A 22,029-nucleotide genomic window follows, 5' to 3' on the forward strand; every position below is an offset into this window, starting at 1 on the left:
ATGACTTTGTACACTCTAGAGCGTTACGCAGGTAGAAATAATAATACTACTAATTATTTTATATAAAGAATTCAGTACTTTTGATCTTGAGAAAACCTGGGGTGCATTTGAAGAAACCTGCCTTCGTATTATGAATTAACTGATTTTTCAGAAAATAATCAAAACCCCCTTTCCTTTCTCATTTTTTGGCCCAACTCAGCCAGAAAACTTACCTTTGATAGTAGAATCATCTACCATTGCTTTGTGTTGCTGCGCAATTGTTTAACAGTTGTTTCCCATGGATGAAATGAGACAGTATGTGGGAGAAGTCTGCAAACTGTATAGGGCTGCACACATTAAAGTGGAATGTTAGTGGCTCAGTGCACTGACGCCCAGAAACTGAGGAGAGAGCTGCTTCGACTGCAGTGTGGCATCACCCAGGTCTCAAGGTGGGTGTAAGTCCTTTGGCCGTAGAAATGGAGAGCAAGTCCTCTGATTGTTGGGTGTGTAGGGTCTGTGCCTGGTCTTCGAGTTTCTGTGAGGGATATGGACAAATTGATGGCCTACCAAGGTAAGTCCTCAGTCCTGCTGACAGCTTGAAGGTCTTGAGATGTGTGAGGGAGCTGACCCCACCTGGGGCGACTCCCTGCTTTACCATGCTGGGTGCTGTCTGAGCAGATCTCAGGACCTTTGCAGAAGAACAATGTGGGCCCAATAGAGGGGCTGTGTAAGGATTTGCAGCTCTGATGGAGGGTCCAGATCTGCAAACCTAAGGGGCCACGTGCAGAGGTAGGAAGGGGGGGTGAGAGTGTCACCTCATCATTCCAAGCGAAAAAATGATATGGAGGCACGATTCTACCCAAGACTTGAAACGGGGCTTTGGCCTCATTGCAGAAGCAGAAATGATGGAATTCAATGCCAGGAAGAGACTGACGTGCTGTGGATGACGGCCGCCACTCCAGACGGCGGCGGCAAAGCTGTAGCCAGTCTGAGTTCACTGCTTTGGCCGAGCCTGCCCGCGTGATGACAAGCGTAGAGGTCAGCGTCAAAAGCTTTTTAGGATCGTGGGAACAGAGCAAGCCTTAGGCATCCGTCTTGTGTAGGCCAGTCAGGGAAGTGGGGGCAAAAGCGGTCCGTAATGCTGTGACCGATGGTCTGAAGGGCTGAGGCCAAAGTTGGCTGGAGCGTTCAGGGGATTAATGCACTGTGGGCGGTTTTGTTTTGTTTGTTTGTTTTTGCGGTACGCGGGCCTCTCACTGTTGTGGCCTCTCCCGTTGCGGAGCACAGGCTCCGGATGCGCAGGCTCAGCCATGGCTCACGGGCCCAGCCGCTCCGCGGCATGTGGGATCCTCCCGGACCGGGGCACGAACCCGTGTTCCCCGCATCGGCAGGCGGACTCTCAACCACTGCGCCACCAGGGAAGCCCTGTGGGCGTTTTAATATAGGTTTTATTATGATTTAGGGGTAGTAAGGCCAACAGATCAGGAGACGATTGCCACTGAAAAGATAGTTTGTTGTTGATGGTTCCTGAGAGGAGAGGACGCACCATGCCATGAGAGAAGAATACATGGGGAAGCTCCAGGGTGGCCAGGAGGCAGAGGGAGAGGGTAAACGTGGGTAAGAGCCTTTACTGTGGTTTCCGGGCGAAGGAACAGGTGAGAAGGGTCAGCAGGCTAGGATTGGCTAGTTTGAATCATTTCAGGGCTCTGGGCATAGGAGCTGCCCCTGGTTGTCTGGTACCTGTCCTGGGTGATTAGGACAGAGGGACAGTGGTCCTGAGTGAGAGCCCTATAGAGGAGGTGGTGGGATGTGGCCTCTGGATTGGTTGGTTTGCGTATGTAGGGCGTGTTCACAGGCTAGTCATTTTCCATCACTTGGAATTGGGTGACCCTGGAAAGGTCGGTTCCCCACAGAGTCAGCAAGGCCCTGGTGTACAAGACATCAGAAAACAGAAAATAAAAGAAAATGTTAACAGAGTGGGAGTCTAACTTTTTTTTAGGGAGGATAAGGAGAAATCCTGGAGACAGTGGGCAGAGAGGAAATGACAGAGGGAGTGTTTCCAGGATGCAGTCACTGCCCAGCCACTGTATCTGCTCCTGGCGTCAAGGCCCGGGCACCCTCCGTGCAGCATACAGCCCGGCCAGCTGTCGTTTGTCCGGGACTGCTGTTTGGAAGCAGAACGGGCAGAAGCAGGACACTTCGTGTAGCCATTCTGATTAAATGGCCCTAACAGAAGATAAACACATTTTTGTGGTCGTTGTTAGTAAGATTTCAAACTCGGGCTAAGGCATCTTTTGTGTGCAAGTGAATTAAGGTTGTGTGGCTGCAAAGACTTCTACATTTTTAAAACCTAGAATCTGAATATAATTCATGAAATTTTAAGGCTAGAAATACCTTACTTGTTGCATCATGCAAGCCCATCTTTTTTACATGAGGAAACTAAGGCTCAGAGCTACCATGTGGAATGCACTACATTTTTATACTAACAATTGCAGCAGATAACCTTGACGCTTACACCCCTTCCGGCTCCATCTCATGCGACAAACCTTGCAGGGTTGTGGGGAGGGATCGTCAGGGAATGAGTAAAGATAACTGCTCTTCCCATTATTTAATAAAAATAAACCTGGAAGAGGAGTGCTTTTGAAAATTGTAAAATAGCTAGTGGGAACCTGCTGTGTAGCTGGGGGAGCTCAGCTCGGTGCTCTGTGATGACCTAGGTGGGTGGGATGGGGGTGTGGGAGGGAGGCTCCAGAGGGAGGGGATATGGGGATGTGTGTGTCCATGTAGCTGATTCACTTCCTGGTACAGCAGAAACTAACACAACATTGTAAAGCAACATACTCCAATAAAAAGAAATAAACTAAAAGAAAATAAATGAGCACTCTCACACAAAAGAATTGTATAACGATTCATATGGATGAATTATAGAAAAAATTAAGGTGAGGAAAAAAGGCTAAGTATGCCACCATAGGTTAGCAAAAAAGGCCATATATATGAAGACAGAGGTTTGCCCACTGGCAGTGGGGATTTGTCAGGTTTTTAGGTGCCCGGCAACCAAAGCCCCTTGTCTCGAGGGAATCCCTTGCTGTGGGTGCCTCAGTAGGAGGCTCTGGCTTCCGCTGTGGGAACCAAAGTGAATCTCACCCTTTTCCCCATGCTTTGGGAACCTGGTGTGGGTGCATCCCCCAGACACACCCCTCCTCCTCCTTGAATGCTTCCCCTGGGGCTGCTTAAATGAGTGGTGCAAAGACGAGAGGTCTGTCTGTCCCCGAGTCACGCAGGAGCGGCTCAGGCAGTCCAGACTGTCCTTACGATAGAGCCAGCCTTATATGACCTGATTCTCCCGTCATGCGGGGGGTCTGGGCCTCCCCTTGGCTGGTTCCCTGTGCAACTGGATTGAACTTAGGTGGAACTTGCCTGAAGAAGCTCACCGACTTCTGAGGTCAAGATGCTCCCAACTGGAAGGGCATTCAGTGCCTTAAGAGGGGACCTTTTCTTTGTGGCCTCAGCCCCTTACCCTCCACACTCAGGGCCTCACACAGAAGCCACTGGCAGGAAAAGCTCCCATCAAAAATGTTGGGAACCCCTGGTCCTCTCCAGGGAGAACCCAGCTCATGGCATAAGGAGCAAAATGCGAAGGATCACATCCATAAACCAGTGTGCACAGTATATTACTTTTTTAACAAACACACACACATACACACACACACGTATGTATATACGTAACTCTAACCCTTGTAACCCCATTGTAAGTCAAGAGCTGTGTGTAGATATGTACATATACATACATATATATACACACACATACATACACATTTAGAAAAATAGAAAAAACTCTGGAAGAGTATACCAAATATATCTGTTAAAGAAGCTATCACTTTGGGGGGGTTAGCATTATAAATGCTTCTTCACCTTCTTTTTTAATAAATTTATTTATTTTTGGCTGCGTTGGGTCTTCGTTGCTGCACGCAGACTTTCTCTAGTTGCGGCGAGCGGGGGCTACTCTTTGTTGCGGTGCGCGGGCTTCTCATTGCGGCGGCTTCTCTTGTTGTGGAGCATGGGCTCTAGGCGCATGGGCTCAGTAGTTGTGGCTCACGGGCTTCAGTAGTTGTGGTGTGTGGACTTCAGTAGTTGTGGCTTGCGGGCTCTAGAGCGCAGGCTCAGTAGTTGTGGCGCATGGGCTTTGTTGCTCCGCGGCATGTGGGATCTTCCCAGACTAGGGCTTGAACCCGTGTCCTCTGCATTGGCAGGCCGACTCCCAACCGCTGTACCACCAGGGAAGTCCCGCTTCTTCACCTTCTTTATCCCTTTTTTTTGTTTTGTTCTCAAAATGTACAGTTGGCAGGTATTTTATCTCCAAATCTGTTTTCATCTGGGTGAAGCACAGAAGTTCATTCTTAGCTTATTAAAGTGGTCAGAGTTTCCTTACGCTCCAACTGCAGCAGCAGAGTGCCCTGGTCCCTCCTAGCCAATGCAGGGGCTCCAGTCCTCCGCCCTGCCCATCTGGAGGAGGTGTCACTGAGCCGCAGGAGGCTGGGGGCTGGTCCCCTTTACACCCTTGGTTCGTCCCCTCAGTGCCCATTTCTTCATGTGGTTAAACTGCTTGAACACAGGTTACATGAAGAGCTGAGGCCCTTGGAGAGAAAACCTGAACGAGCCCAGCGATGCAGGTACAACTCTGGACGCGCTCCTGGAAAGCCTGCTGCCGGCCATGGGCATCAGCTGTTGCCTTCTGTGCACCCAAGACAGAGCATTGCAGCAGACGGGAGCCGAGGCCAGAGATGGGCCGGCACCGGTCAGACGCTGGCCACATGGGTTACACATGTGAGGAACTCCCCTTGTGCAACTGTGAAAACGAGGAGGACTTCACAGGATTATTGCAAAGTCAAATGAGACAATATACACTTAGTATGGCTTCTGGCATGTAGGTGATTAATAAAAGTGAGCTGTCTTGGGCTAAATTGAGAGAAGTGGAAATACAAAGCATTGGCCAGGATTTGGAGTATGAAACGCCCATGTGACACTCCACTGGGTGGAGTGTCAGCTGGCATAGCCACATTGGAAGACTGATAACATTTACTGAAGCCGAACTGACGCAACCCCATGACCCAGAAATCCCATTTACAGGCGCAGACCCAGCAGAAATACATACGAATGTGCACCATATAAGAATGTTCTAAGCAGCATGATTCGTAATGGCCCAGACCTGAAAACAACTTAAATGCCCATCAGCAAGAGAATGGATAAATCATTTGTGGTTTATTCCCATAATGGAATCCCCACAGTGTCCAGGATGAACAAACTACACCCACAGAGAACATGGTGGCTTTTACAAACACAGTCTGAGTGAAGGAGCCAGACACTCACGGTCACATCACATACAAAAGTGGGTGAGGTGGGCCAGGTGTTCGAAGGCTTCACGGTGAGAGGCCACCCACGCTGGGAGAGGCGCTAGAGAGGGGGCGAGCCCACATGGGCTTCTGTTTCTCGATGTGCGTGCCAGTTACGCAGGCGGCTCTGTTGTAAAACGTATCAAGCTGTACGCGTGTGATATATGCACGTTTCTATATATATTGTAATTGTAATTCAATAAAAAAGTTTTTAAAAGGAAAGCGTGGTTTAAAAGTTTTAAACAATCATTTAGTTATTATTATTATCTCTATTGTTACTGGCTGGAGCCTGAACAAACTCAGGTTCAGCTGCTCATCACTCAAAAGTCAATGTTCGAGGGCTTCCCTGGTGGCGCAGTGGTTGGGAGTCCGCCTGCCGATGCAGGGGACACGGGTTCATGCCCCGGTCTGGGAAGATCCCACATGCCGCGGAGCGGCTGGGCCCGTGAGCCATGGCCGCTGAGCCTGCGCGTCCGGAGTCTGTGCCCCGCAACGGGAGAGGCCACAGCAGTGAGAGGCCCGCGTACCGCCAAAAAAAAAAAAAGTCAGTGTTCGAGAGGCAAGAGTTGCTGGACAAGAAAGATGTTTTATTCAGGAAGCTGGCAATCTGGGGAGATGGCAGACTACCATCTGAGTCACAGATCAGAGGGCAAGAGCTTTTAAAGGAAAGCTTGCAGGCTGTGCCGGGGTGCCGCGTGCAGAGCAGCACATCAGCTCCGCCAGTCATCCTGAAACTGGTCACGTGAGGGTCTGGTCAGCGCCATCTCGATTGTTTTAAACGCACTTAATCTTCAATTCCAGGGTCAATTTGTTCCCATTTCCTCATTAAGGCCAGTTCCTGGCATTGTGCAGGCCCCAGGTTCAGTGCTGCCCAAGATGAAGCAGCTTATGCCATGGCTACAGTCTGGTCACCACGCAGTGAGCTTTTTCCCTCTGGTGGTGGTCTTATTACCTGCAAAACAACTCAGGAATGTGCATCAGACACTTATCTATGTCCTTCAGGGAGGAACTAAAGATTCTGTGACTGTTCTATGGCCAATGCACTGTTTAAATTGTTACCGGTTCTCCAGGCCTAACTGTGCCTCTGTCACTCCATGTTTACATCCTGTCAATCCTTAATGCTTGAGCCAGGATTTTAGGGGAGGCCTAGGAGACTAAAGCCTTTTCCTAGGAACAAGAAACGGGGGACAAGGAGGGGCCTTTGTACCTGGGAGGGCCTCGCAGTGTCCTGCTTGCTTTCACCACCGGTATCATCCAGCTCAGGGTAGGATGGTCGTCTTGCTCCTGTGGAGACTTTCTTAGTAGTTCATTCAGTGCAGTTACACGGAATGTCTTCTGAAGGAGACTGGCTGCTTTGGGGTGATAAGTACAGGTTATTCAGGAGAGACAAGAGCTGTCACATTTGACCTTCTCACCCCTGTGGCCCCAGGATGCAGAAGCCCAGCTGGGGAGAGGAGAGGGCTGTGTGGCTGCGCTCCTGCCCCGCTGGCCCTCCCCAGGGCTGGGAAACGCCCTTCGGAGCCTCACGCGTGGCAAATGGTGCTGCATGAGGGACCCGCAAACATGCAAGGTTTCATCAAGTTTAAGGGAAGCCAGGCATTTCAGAGGCTAACAAGAAAGACGGGTGACCCCTGAAGTGACTCATCACCTGGAATCCGGCATGAACTTGGAGAGCTGTCCCACAAGCATGCTTTGGGTGAAGAAACCTAACTTAGAAAGGGAAGCTGATGTATCATGACAGAAGGGTCTTCCACTTTACAGAAGGCTGGCTTTTCTCTCCCCTCCTGCCCCCCTTTCCTCTTTTTCTTCCCCCCTTCTTCTCCCCCATTCCCCTAACTGGCTAAATGAATGGGGGCAGGAGAGCCTCAAACTGTGTTAAAACAACATCGTTCTAAGTAAGCCTGTTTTTTTTTTTATTAAAATATTTTTTGCTGTTATTTGTTTGGCATATCACAGTCTACGGTAAAATTCTTTTTGAAATTTCAGGAGGTTTCACCTTACTAAAGGAAAAGAGAAGTGATGGACCCACGGCTTGATGATAATAGGGTTCAAAGAGAAATGGTGGCTTGAAAAATCAAAGGGAAAATGTTGGAGATATTTCTTCCATAAACCTTTAAAGCTCAAGGATAACATGCACGCAGTAAAGCGCACAAGTCACAAGTATGTTTTGAGAAATTTTCATGTAACCACCACCTAAATTGACTATTACCACCGTGAGCCCCTCATGTGCCCTGCAGTCCCGTCCATATCCTTCAATATCATAGATTAATTTTGCCTTGTTTTAAAGTTATAAATTAAGAATTGGATCATATAGAATGTATTCTTCTGCGACTGGTTTTTTTTTTTTTTTTTTGGCTCAATGTTATGCTGGTGAGATTCATCCATATTGTTAAGTGTGGCCATATTTTGTTCACATTTATTCCTGGAATAAATGTGTACTTTAAACAAGCGTCCTTGGTGATCGCAAGGCAGGCAGTGCCCAGCCTCATTCTGAGAAATACTGCCCCAGACCCAGTCAACACAGGTACACAGCGACCCTATTCCATTCCCCTCACTTTTAGAATCACAAGTACAGGAAAAATCAAAAATAGTCCTGCAAAAACCAGAGCCAGGTGCAGATTTTAAGTTAATTGAGGTCAAGAGCAATTTTGTGACCCCCTGAGTAGAGCATCTGAAGTAGTGCCATGGACAGACTGCAGTTCAAAAACTACTTTTTCTTTCTTTTGTAAAACAATTTTTTTTCTGATGTAGACCATGTTTAAAGTCTTTATTGAATTTGTTACAATATTGCTTCTGTTTTATTTTTATTTATTTTTAAAAATTTTTGGCTGCGTTGGGTCTTCATTGCTGCACGCAGGCTTTCTCCAGCTGCAGCGAGCGGGGGCTACTCTTTGTTGTGGTGCACAGGCTTCTCATTGCAGTGGCTTCTCTTGCTGCAGACCACGGGCTCTAGGCTCCCGGGGTTCAGTAGTTGTGGCTTGAGGGCTTAGTTGCTCCATAGCGTGTGGGATCTTCCCGGACCAGGGCTCGAACCCATGTCCCCTGCATTGGCAGGCGGATTCTTAACCACTGCGCCACCAGGGACGTCCCTATGTTTTGGTTTTTGGCCGCGAGGCATGTGGGATCTCAGCTCACTGTCCAAGGATCGAACCTGTACCCCCTGCATTGGAAGGTGAAGTCTTAACTGCCAGAGGAGTCCCCCCAAACTACTTTTTCTCCCATGGAGTCAGCAATATCAAAATTCTTGAGGAAAGAAACGTGTGTGTGCGTGCATGAGTGTGGTATGGGCTGAATTATGTCCTCCTCACATTCATATGCTGAAGCCCTAACCCGCTGTCCCTCAGAATGTGACTGACTGTATTTGGAAACTGGGTCCTTAAACAGGTAGTAAAGTTAAAGTGAGGTCATCAGCATGGCCCTAATCCAATGTGACTGGTGCCCTTATAAGATGAGGAGATTAGGACACAGACAAGCACAGAGGCAGGACGGTGTGAAGAGACACAACAAGAAGGCGGCCATCTGCCAGCCAAAGACAAAGACCTCAGGAAAAGCCACCCCTGCCCACGCCTTGATCTGGGACTCTGGCTTCCAGAACTGTGAGAAGGTAAATGTGTGCTGTTTAAGCTCCCGCATCTGTGGTACTTTGTTAGGGCAGCCCGAGCACACCAACACGTGTGTGTGTGTGTGTGTGTGTGTGTGTGTGTGTGTGTGTGTGTGTGTGTAGGAACAGGCAGCAGCAGGGTGACCATACTCCCACACCCACCTCTGCCCCACTTGGTTGGAGGCCGCCCCCGACGACCCCACCTCGCCTCTTCCTTCCTCTGCTACCTGGACCAGGCTGGCCCAGCTGTGCTCATCTGAGTGGCAGCTCTAACTGACACGAGGCCAGGCAGCCTCTCTGGGGGGATCTGAGAGGGAGGACAGCCGTGAAATGGTAGGAAAACCTTCTCCCTGCAGCTCAGAGCAGGTGTGGGTGGGGAGATTAAAAACTAGGCTTAAAGGAAACAAAAGATGCTTCATGCAACTCCATTCAAGAAAAAGAAACAAAACGCATGCATTTTCCTCACCATCAGAGCCTTTGAGAAATTGCATCAACGAATATAATTTTTATCCTAATTTTGAGTCCTTTAAGAATAGCCAGGGACTTCCCTGGCAGTCCAGTGGTTAAAACTCTGTGCTCCCAATGCAAGGGGCACGGGTTCCATCCCTTGTCAGAGAATTAAGATCCCACATGCTGCAGGGTGCGCCCCCCCCCCCAAAAAAAAAGCCAGTGAGGAGAAGGGCAAGCAGACTCCCTCCCACTGGAGATGCTAAGCATCAAGGAGCCTGACTCGTAAGGAGAGAGAAGCCAGGAGCAACGGGGAAGCTTATCTTCCCTCTGATGCCTTAGTTCCCTATGCGGTGATGAACGACCCCAGTGCTTGAGACTGAATTTGCAAGTCTGCAGGAGGTTTGGTGAAACAGCCCGTGCCCTCTGCTGATGCTGCCCCGGGGTCACTCCACCAGCACTGCTCTCTCAGTAAGCCACAGCGGCTGCTGCTGGGCTCAGCCACTTGTGATTGGGAAGCACTACATCATCACCTTTGCTTCCCACTTAGGGTGGACTTTGGCAGGGTAAAAATCCCTGCAAAACCGGGAATTTCTGCATCACAGTTGATCCTTGTGAAGCATGCCACTCTCCTCTGTACTCCCACAACTCAGAATCATCTATACCTCCACATACGACCATCAGGAAAATTTTTGTACTGCCTGTGTGTGCATTCTGTAAGGGCTCAAGGAGTAGAAAGGTCTTTTAAAAGTAGTTGTGTGTTGGGACTTCCCTGGTGGCACAGTGGTTAAGAATCCGCCTGCCAATACAGGGGACACGGGTTCGGTCCCTGGTCTGGGAAGATCCCGTGTGCCGCGGAGCAACTAAGCCTGTGCGCCATGACTACTGAGCCTGCGCTCTAGAGCCCGCGAGCCACAACTAACGAGCCCACGTGCAGCAACTACTGAAGCTCAGGCGCCTGAAGCCTGCGCACCTACAGCCCGTGCTCCACAACAAGAGAAACCACCGCAATGAGAAGCCTGTGCACCGCAGCGAAGAGTAGCCCCCGCTCGCCACAACTAGAGGAAGCCCGCGTGCAGCAACAAAGACCCAACACAGCCAAAAATAAATAAAATAAATTTTAAAAAATAGCTGTGTGCTTGTGCCCAGTGCAAAACACTGATGACACCAGATGGTGGTGAGGATGTGCAACAACAGGAACCCTACAAAACCAAACATACATCTGTGCTATGATCCAGCAGTCACGCGCGCCTTGTTATTTGAATGAGTTGAAAACTTATGTCCACAGAAAAACCTGCACACTCATGTTTATACAGCTTTATTTACAATTGCCCAAACCTGGAAGCAACCAAATGTCCTTCCGTAGGTGAATGGATTAATAAACTGTTGGTATACCCGGGCAATAGAATCTATTTAGCACTAAAAAGAAAGAAACCGTCAAGCCGTGAAAAGACATGGCAAAGCTTAGATGCATATGACCGAGTGAAAGAAGCCAATCTTGAAAGGCTACATACTGTCTGATTTCAACTGTAATGACACCCTGAAAAAGGCAAAACTATGGAGACAGTAGAAAGATCAGGGGTCGTCAGGTGTTGGGGGGAGGGAGGGATAAATACGCATAGCATAGAGAACTTTTAGGGCAGTGAATCTATCCTGTATGATGCTATAATGATGGACACACGTTTGTAAGACCCGCAGAATACACAACATAGGTGATGAAGATGTGTCATTGTAGCTCACTGACTGTAGCACAGGCACCACCCTGGTGGGAGATGTTGGTACTGGGGGGCTGGTGGGGGGCAGGAGGTCTATGGGAAATCTCTGTACTTTCTGCTCAATTTTACTGTGAACCTAAAACTGTTGTAAGAAATAGTCTGTATAAATAAATAAAATTAAAAGGAAGTGACAGGAGAAACCATACCTATAGACGGAAATTACAGCCTAATTTTAATTGAACTGGGGAATAGGCAAAACTGTTGTGATCTGGTGGGAGTGGCAGGGGGCAGTAGCAGGATAGGTCCCTGGCCGTAGAGACGATGTTAATGTGGTTTGACAAGAAACCATAAAGGGAGAACACGGGGCACCCACCCCTGAGTGAGTGAAACCCCCTGGGGTCTCGTGAAGGGGTCCAAGATGCTGTGTGAGCAAGGAGTGTCTAAGCCTGACAAATCTGGTTCTTTGAAGGAACCATGATTTTCCTCTGAAGTTACGGACGGAAAAGGGAGACAGTGAAGGGACGAAGAGATTAGGGGAACAGAAACTTGAATGGGACTGGGTCCTTAGAACTATACTGGAGAGCAGAGAAGAGAGGTGCAGGAAAAGAGTGGGGGGAAAGGCAGAGAGTAACACACGGGAAACTGATTTTAGGTCCGTAGTCCTACTTTTAGAAGTTCTGGAAAGAAGAATAGATTATATTAGTAAAGAGATTTAATTATCCAAGCAATCTTGTGAAGTGAAAAGACTGTTACGACATTTCATCACATGTGAGATGTCGATTATTGAAAAAGCACATTATTTTTGGTGTTATAAAGAAAGACAAAAGCTTGCCAATTAAACTGTGACACTGTTCTGCTTATCCATTGCTGCGAAGCAAACACGCAAACTACCCCAAGACTTAGTGGCTTACTACAATCACCATTTGGTGGTTTCTCCCAGTTCTGTGGGTTGACTCCGCTCACCTGGATGACTATCCCTCGGGGGGTCCCGTGTGGTACCCTCAGATGTCAACTGGGGCTTAAGGCGTCAGAAGGTTTGATGGGCTGGACATTTGAGATGGTTCCCTCACATGCCTGGAAGTTGATGTGAGCTGTGGGTGAGGAACTCAGCTGGGGGTCTTGAATGGAGCACTATGTATGGCTCCGCAATGGGGCTTCTTCGCAGCATGGCGGCTGTGCTGCCAGAGAAGACATCCCAAGAGTGCGTGAAAACACCCAGGGCAAAGTCCGAGGCTTCTTACCTTGTGACCTCAGAAGCCCCAGGACAACACTTTGGCTGCCTGCTGCTGGGCCCCAGACTGAAAAGGAGAGGAGTTAGATCTTCATTCTGATGTGGGGAACAGCAGGCACACATGGGGACGAAGGGCTTGGCCCTCTCTGGCTGCCATGGTCACTACCTTAAAGGTTGACTCAGGAGATACACACAGGGGTCATACCAGCCTCTCAGTGCTCTGAGATATCATTCATCTCCTTGAAGGGATTTGGTCATTTCTCCCGCTTCTCATTGTACTGCTTGGTGAGTGAAAGGCAAGACTTTCGCATGGATCGCAGTACAGAGTGTAACACAGCTTTCTTGACTGTGGCCATCTTCATTTCTTGGGATCTGTGAAGCACTTGGCTGTTGCTTTGCAAGAAGCCATAGAATTGTGAACATAACTGCAGGGATGGGATCGCTACATGTACCAGTCAAGGGTCAATCAGGGAAGCCAAACCACCAAAGAGCAGGGAATAAGACCCTGCACGGACCTGGGAGACACTGAAGAAGCCAGGGCCCAGAGAGGGAACTGGAATCAGAGACGATTCACTAAACCACCCACCTGAACCCTGGTGCAGGAGGACAGGTTGAAGCTGTCGGCTGGCTACGGAAGGGAGCTGCCGCAGAATCTGGGAAAGCTGTCACCTCTGAGCGTACTCGTGCTTCCGCAGGGCTGAGCTAAGTGTCTGGTGGTGGACTGGGGCTGCTGTTGGATTGGACAGCTTGTCAGCAGCAGGGAGAAAAAGACAGGAATGGAGCTGGGAAAGCAAAGAGCGGGCTGGAATCTGCAGCCCCCTCGGCGTCTGCCTCTCACTGCATCTGACCACAAGGGCCACCTGACAGTGATGGCAGCTTCTTTGTTTCTGTGTTTTAAATGTCATGCAGGGTCCTCTTTTGGTAATTTCTAACCTGAAACCTCACAGGTTTAGAGATTCTAAGAAACATACTTCCAGCTTAACTTGATACAGCCCACTGCTCATACACGAATATCAAATCTACACTCCACTGCTCTTTTCTGGGCTTTTCTCCATGCATGATGACTTTTGGTTTCAGTGGTAAACCAAAGTGTTTTCTCTTTCTGAAGATTTTTTTAAAATGGCAATTTAATTCAACATGGGTAGTTCCAATACAGGCATTATCAACCACAGTGATGACTATGAACAGCTGCGACCAAGTTTGCACATGCACAGGTCATGACAACAATGTCACAACTGGCTGGCCGTGTTTATGAGATGCTGTCAACTGCAAGGCACATCTCACTACAGAGACATTAAAGTGTGAGAAATGTGCATCTTTATGAGTTATTATTATTTCCATTACTTTCATTTACAGGTGAGAAAATTGAGAAACAGAGTCTAAGCAACTTTTGAATTAAGGAAGGTGACAGAAAGATGGATATCACAGAACATTTTATCCAAATTCTTCAATTTGTAGATAAACCAACAGGACAGAGGGCTTAAGTGTCTTGTTTGTTTTAACATAACTCAGTCAACATTGAGTCAGGATGTAAATCTTTTATTCCAAGGCCAGCTACTGCATTTGCTTGTATTATACTGACTATAAAGCACAGAACCCAAGTTTTGATATGGCTTAACACAGAATTTTTCAGTTTGTTTTGATGATGACTCATGCTAAGAATTACATTTTACTTCTCAGCCTGATACACGATACATAAATAAATACATAACTGAAACAAAAGTTTTATGAAGCAATGTTAACACTTCTACACATTATATATTCTAATATTTTCTGATTTGGGGGTAATTCTTTTTAATGTTAAAAATATGCTGGGTACTTCCACTTCTGGCAAAAGAAGAGAGTTTGTTTCAGACCAATCTTCCCATTGAGAAAGAGCAGAAAACCTGGAAAAAATATTTGTAAGAGATTTGATTGCCAGAATAAGAGAGATCAAAGCAGTGAGGACTTGAGGGGTCAAGATCCCAGAGAGAAGGGAAACCCAGAAAGATGAGCCCTATGTTTGGTGCTGCACCTTCCATTGAGGCAATTAATTATCCCCAAGTAAAGCTGCCGCTCAGAGACTGAAAGGCTGAGCAGAGCTTTTGACTGAGGCTGGGGCAAAATCCGATGTTAACAACACCAAGGAAGAGGGACCATGGTGAACACCCCAGATTTTCAGGTGAGACACTAGAAGTGAGAGTGAATCAGAAATAGACCAGCTCTCATAAGTGCTAAAGTTGAAATCAGCTCAGTCCAAAATTATTTTAAAGTCATCCACACCTTGCCCAACTGCTTGTTCCAAGCACAAGTGAATGGAAGCTAGCATACTGCACCTCAAAATATTTTTCATACGAAATGTGAACATTCAATTAAAAACTACCTGATGTGAAAAGATATAAGAATAGACCAAAAGCCAAGAGAAAAAAAATCACACAATAGAAACAGTCACATAGGAGATATATTAAAATAAGACTTTAATATAACTATGATATATATGTTCAAGAAGTTAAAAACAGTATAGAAAATTTAGTCCAGAGAAATGCAAACTACAAAGGATAAAATGGAAATTTTATAACTAAAAATTATAATAACTAAAATTAAGGATTCAAGGAATAGGTTTAACAGCAGATTAGACACACCTGAAGAGAGAAATAGTGAATTGGAAGACAAACCAGAAGAAAAATAACTGGGTAGGAGTAAGAAAAGACAAGTGGATTTTAGAAATACAGAAAAGGAAACAAAAGTCATATGGTTTATAATATATATGTAAATTCAGTTGAAGAATTAGAAAAAGAAGAAGAGGAAGAGAAAGAGGAAGAAGAAGGGGAGGAGGAAGAAGAAGAAGAAGAATGGGAAGAAGAAGGAGAGTGGGAGGGAGAGGGGAAGGGGAAGGGGGAGGGGGAGACGACGAGGAAGAGGAAGAAGGAGAAGAAGGGGAAATGGACCTATAAAAAATGTTTTAAGATATAATAGCCAAGGATTTTTCAAGCTGAAGAATAACATCAAACCACTAAGGTAAGAAGCTCTGTGTAACCCAAGCAGGATAAATACAAAGAAAGACACACATAGGCAAATCATACTCAAACTACTGAAAACAAAAGACAAAGTCTTCAAAGCACATAGAAAACTCAAGATATATTTCCTTGAAAGAGGCAATAGTAAGACTGACAGTTGATTTTCCCCCAAAATAATGGAACTAGAAGACAGTGTCATTAGTCAAATTGCTGAAAGAAAATACTGCCAAGCTAAAATTCTAAGCTTGGTGAAATTAACTTTTAAAAATAAAAGTAAGATAAAGATATTTTAAGACACACACACATAGACACATACTGAAAGAATTTGTCACCAACTGTTGTCCTACACTAAAGGATATATTAAAGGGAGTCTTCAGGCCAAAAGCAAGTGATCTCGGGTAGAAGTTAACAATGGAAAAAGAATGTAGATAAAGAAAAATGAACTATTACTCTAACAATAATAATGTCTGGTAGGATTTCAATATATAGAGATAGAAATAAAAGACTCCATAACAATAGCATGAAAAGCAGAAGAGGGATAAATGTAGCTAAAGTGTTTTAAGGTCTTTGCATTATCCAGGAAGTGACAAAATTAATGACTTATATTTTAATGAGTCAAGGGCGCATATTTTTTTGGTCTTCTTTCTTTTTTTAAAATTTAATTTTATTTATTTATTTTTATACAGCAGGTTCTTATTAGTTATCTATTTTATACATATTAGTGTATATATGTCAATCCCAGTCTCCCACCCCCCCTGCTTTCCTCCTTTGGTGTCCGTGCATTTGTTCTCTACATCTGTGACTCTATTTCTGCCTTGCAAACCAGTTCATCTGTACCATTTTTCTAGATTCCACATATATGTGTTAATATATGATATTTGTTTTTCTCTTTCTGATTTATTTCACTCTGTATGACAGTCTCTAGGTCCGTCCATGTGTCTACAAATGACCCAATTTCATTCCTTTTTATGGCTGAGTAACATTCCATTGTGTATATGTACCATATCGTTTTTTTCCATTCGTCTGTTGATGGGCATTTAGGTTGCTTCCATATCCTGGCTGTTGTAAATAGTGCTGTAATGAACACTGGGGTGCATGTGTCTTTTTGAATTATGGTTTTCTCTGGGAATATGCCCAGTAGTGGGATTGCTGGGTCATATGGTAATTCTATTTTTAGTTTTTTAAGGAACCTCCATACTGTTCTCCATAGAGGCTGTATCAATTTACATTCCCACCAACAGTGCAGGAGGGTTCCCTTTTCTCCACACCCTCTCCAGTATTTGTTGTTTGTAGATTTTCTGATGATGAAGGGTGCATATTAATTTAAGATACTCATTAAAGGAATAGTAAAAGAATGTATACCCCAAAACAATTAGATGAGGATCCATGGAGTTACAAAAATGCTTAAACAAATGAAGCTAAGGAGTATAATAAAAATCAAGGACCTTGCACAGCAAGTATAAACTGTCTGGGGACTCACTTACCAAAGAACTCACAAAACCTACACAGATAGACAGAACTTCTGTGCTCTTGTGAGTATCTGAAAGATCAGTTCTACCCCCAAAATCAGTAAATTCATTGCAACCCTAATCAAAATTTAAGCTGACGCTTTTCATATATTTGATAAACTTGTTCTAAAATTTATGTGGAGGAATAAAGGGCCATGAATAATATAGTTGACTTTGAAAAAGAAGAGAGGGGTGACTTGCCCTGCTAGATATTGAGGCACAAGTTATGGTAATAGAAATCGTCTGTTACTGGCCCAAGAACAAACAAAAGGCATAAATGAAGCAGAAAGGAGTGCTCAGAAACAAACTCTTGAGAACGTAATACATTTCAGAAAAGCTGTCACAAATCAGTGGGAAAAGGATAGACTAACTCACTAGGGACATGAAGAAAATAAAACTGAACGCTACCTGATATTATAACTAGGGACTCCCCTACAAATAAAATTAATAGAAGACAATGTTAGTGGCCTAAGAGGGGAAAAGCTCAAAAGTACAAACCATAAAGCAAAAAAGATTGGTGGGTTTGATTGCACCAAAAGAAAGGATTCCTAGTCAATGTAGGTGGGATGCCACGGACAAAATCAACAGATTAGGAGAAGATACATGCAGTATCTAAAGCCAACAAGGGAAGATACCTAGATTAAACAAGAGACTGGCAAATCAGAAGGAAAAAGAAAGAACCCTGGTTGAAGAATCAGCACAGAATATGAACCGGCAATTAACTGAAGGAAACATGAAAGGTAAAGAAACCTGTAAAGAGATGGTAAACCATAGTAATTAGAGAAATGTAAATTGAAACAACCATAAGATCTCACTTTACACTCAGCACATTAATACAAATTAGAAAGGTAGGGGGGAAAAAGGAAGTTAAGAAAGTAGAGAGAAAGAAATATTAAAAAGTGCAACAAAAATTGTAACGTAATAAATTTAATCCCACACATATCAGCAATTAGACACTAGACACTTCAATTAAAAAAAAAAGATTGGCGGGCTTCCCTGGTGGCGCAGTAGTTGAGTATCTGCCTGCCAATGCAGGGGACGCGGGTTCAAGCCCTGGTCTGGGAAGATCCCACATGCCACGGAGCGACTAGGCCCGTGAGCCACAACTACTGAGGCTGCGCGTCTGGAGCCTGTGCTCCGCAACAAGAGAGGCCGCGACAGTGAGAGGCCCGCGCACCGCGATGAAGAGTGGCCCCCGCTCGCCGCAACTAGAGAAAACCCTCGCACAGAAACGAAGACTCAACACAGCCCCAAATAAATAAATAAATACATTAAAAAAAAAGAAAGAAACAACACCTTTAAAAAAAAAAAAGATTGGCAAGTTAGGTTTAGGAAAAAACTCTGTGCTGCTTATAAGGAATCACTTTAAAGAGCAGGCTGGAGGCTTTTGCTAGTCAGCTGAGCCGTGGCTCTGCTACCCAGCCCTCCAGGGCTCTCCTTTTCCTGACCGTTTTCCAAATCTTGTCCTCCGGCGTCTCGTGGATTCCGTGCCCCCCTATTGTATTTCCAACAATCCCATTTTTGCTTAAGGTAGCCAGACTTGTCCTCTGTTGGTTGCAATAAAAAACTCTGATTAACGCATTTCTAGAAGTCTGGTCTTTGATTCCTAAGCTGATAGATACACACACACCCGCCCGCTGCCATCCAGAAAAGAGAATGTGCTGATTTCCCATTCTTCTCGGTCTGATATTAGAAAATTGAAGGGGTAGTCAGTGGGGTCCTCTAACTGGAGAACTCATCTTAGATTAAAAAAAATTTAAAAGTCCCATCCTTTTATTCCCAGGAGGTTCTGCTTTGGTTCAACGCACTCAACAAAATGCCTGGACCCGTTTACCTATCACTAGAGAAGAGTTTCCCTCTAACTCTCAGGCACTCTGCTCTCCATGTCTGAGCTAGGAACACTTTGTTCTATAGCATCTTCATCTTATTTGATTCCCCCCTGCCACACACACACACACACACACACACACACACACACACGCACGCACGCACACACACACACACACACTTATTTTGAACTGAAGAAAAAACTGTCAGGTCCAGTTCCAAACCAAAAAGATGGTTCTACTGAGCAGGGACACCCAGCCCAGGCTCCTTCTGTGAGCTCGGTCCCTGAATGCAGCCTGGGGTGGGCAGGGGCGGAGGGTGGGTGACTGTTTAATTGACAGGTTGCAGAAGGATGGTCTGCAGACAGAACATAACAGCCAGCAGTGATGCTATGTTTGGACTGAACCATGTTTTTTGTGTTTTTTTTTTTAAGTTAGCAAACAACTAAAAGCACATTTTAAAAATCTAGATTTTTGACATCATGACAAACACAAAGCCCATGGAGGGGCACGTCATCGCCAGTTTGCCTCAGTCCTCAGTGCTCTCTGTTATCACCCTGCACTGAGGCTGGTGTCAGCTGGTGTTCATCTGTCGCTCCTGTCGTTTCTGAATTAAAGGTGGAAAGAGCCATTTGTGTGAAGAAGAATGGGGAAGAATGTATTAGCAGGGCTGCCTAGTGGCTGGGGAGTCTGTGCCGTGCACAGAGGGCAGGAATCAGGCTGACAGAGGGCCCTCACTTGGCCTGCCACACTGTGCCCTGGGCACTGGGCTGCACCCACCCCAAGGGGGATCATTTTCTAATTTGCTCAAAGACTTCATATAGGCTAGTTGAGGCAGGGCATATATTATATACAATGTATATCTGTGTTGAAAGGGTCAGATTCAGCCTGCTTTGCTTACGTTGCCTGGTCAGCTCCTGTAGACATCTGAATTGGCAATCCTTGGTTTATTTCTTTTACTCCTACTGTTTCATAAGCTACAATTTCACAGGATTTTCAAGACAATCCAGAGCATGAGGAAACATTTCCCACCTAGGCCTTGACAAGATCATGCCTTTTTTCTTACTACAAATACTCTAAACAGATTTTGATTCCCCCCGTCCCCCATCCTTTTTATCCTCTGGGTTATCTGCTTACTAGAATATTCCATGCTCATTCCCATTTCTAGGCCTTTGTCAGTGCACTTTCCCCATCTGAAGTGAGCTCACCATTCACTGCACCTGTCCAGATCCTGGCCACTCTAAGGTTATAGTGGACATCTATTTGTTTTGCCTGCAAAGCACCTTTCTATAGAACAGTGGTATGGGGGACACTGTGGTTTCCACCCCAGACTCCCATTGCAGGCCCCATGTATCTATATCTTAGAGGCTCGAATGTCAGCTGCTGACAGCTCACAGCTGCATCCTTCCCAGTCACAGGGAACAGCCTTGCCCAGGGTCATGTTCCCTCCCAGGGCTGCCCTGCAACAATGACCTACTGATACAGAATTCCCTGAAGGGTCACCTGAGGCCTCAGTTGCAGCTGCAGGGTGGTGGTTTCTCCCTCTGCCAACCCTTCCCTCTTCACCCCCCAGGTATCTTTGCTGAGAGCACCTACAGAAAATCTTCAGCACAGGGTCTGGTTCTGAGTCTGTTTCCAGAGAAGCCCATCTATGGCCACTGGTACCAGCAGTGGTCGTAGGGAAGTAAACTCTTTAGAGTAATTTCAGTGGGACTGCAGACTTGGATCATTCAGAGTGCAGAGGTGGCACAAAGATACCATCACCAGTGGTAGGAGAAATGTGGATAGGACTGCATGCTGTAGAGGTGCAGCTGTTATAATTTTCACCAGTGGCAAAGTGGGCCGGGATCCACCAGGATGAAACAATGGTAGCAATAAGGACTATGAAATTGGATGGTTGTTGCTAAGTGCCCTTGATTCATTGATGAAAGGTAATGACAGTCAGGGTGATTAACCATCAATTCAGGGCAAAATGTGAAAGTCAAAAAGTTTCTTTGCAGCATTTAAGGAAACCTTAATCTCTTACAGCAGGAGGGCAGACGGAGTGGAGGGCCAGGCTCAGAACTGAATCCTAAAAGTAGAGGAGCTTCGGAGACATTTGAGTTCCCACCCCCAGGAGGTCTTCTATACCAAGATCAAGGCCTTAATGGGGAAGGACTAGACCTCTGAATCTTGGAATTAGGGTCTCTGGGTAGATACATTTGAGAGCCTTGAATCCCCAGGCCCCCCTGAGCCAGCTGATCCTGTAGAATCGGTTCATTTCCCCTTCTTAGAAGATGACTCTACCTCTTGTTCAGAGATTGTGCAGGGTCCTCAAGTGAGTTGGTATCTTCTAAGACACTGCTTATCTCCCTTAAGGTCTACTCCACCTCCCATCCTGGTAGCCAGACAGATTACAGGAGTCAAATCCCAACTCAGCCCTCCTGATGGGGTGCTGGGCCTGTTAAGGGAAGAGGGGGACAGAGAAGCAGCTGGGTCTGGCTGACGTGTTCCTGCAGAAGCGGGAGAGTGGATGCATGGCATGGTGTCTTGAAGGTGCTCAGTCCAGGGGAGACAGAAGATAAAGTCGAGTGAAAGATTGTTTATTAGCATGGGAGTTTCTCCCGTGATAGAGGATTAAGCGCCCTGGAAAAGATCCTGGGAAACTGTGCTAATATGCTGCTATTAGATTTTTGAAAGTTTGGAAAAAGGGATGGCTCATATGAGTCGAAACAAATGCCAAGACTTCTTTGACAGATCGTAGAGGAAGGCATCAAAAGGCTGAGAGACGTGGGCGTGCTAAGATGGACAGACTACGTAAGGCTGAGAACCCAGAGCTGACTCTGTCCTGTGAGAGGCACGGAGGACACCTGTTTATCAAGACCGCAAGGGTGTCCTTGGGAAGGGGCTCCAGCATTGCTGAGAAGCTCAGAGAAGGCATCCTCTGTCTGCCAGCGTTGATGGTAGCAAAAGGAATGATAGGATCCTGAAATAATAGAGGCCAGAGGGTAATAATGATCTATCAGAAGCAAGATGGGCACAGTTATCACAATGAAGGGCGAGGCTGAATGACAGCAAGGGAGCTGACGTGCAGCAAGCTAAGGAGCTGGTTCATAAAACACGGGCTTCTCAGAGGTGAGATAAATAGGCACCTGACGAGGGTGTGGCTTAGCTGACGGAATGGAAAGAAAGCAAGGTGGATGATCAGAAAGGCCAAGGCAGCGGTCGCGATAGAAAGTCAAAATCCTTTGCCCAGTTTTGGGGCCCGAGCCAGTTCTCAGATCTGGAACCCAGTGACTGAAGGAGAGACAAAGTCTCTTTGAGGACGGGCACTTCAACAATGCAGCAAATGTGTTG

This window comes from Orcinus orca, chromosome 14 (assembly GCF_937001465.1).
Source record: "Orcinus orca chromosome 14, mOrcOrc1.1, whole genome shotgun sequence".
In the NCBI taxonomy this organism is placed as follows: Eukaryota; Metazoa; Chordata; class Mammalia; order Artiodactyla; family Delphinidae; genus Orcinus; species Orcinus orca.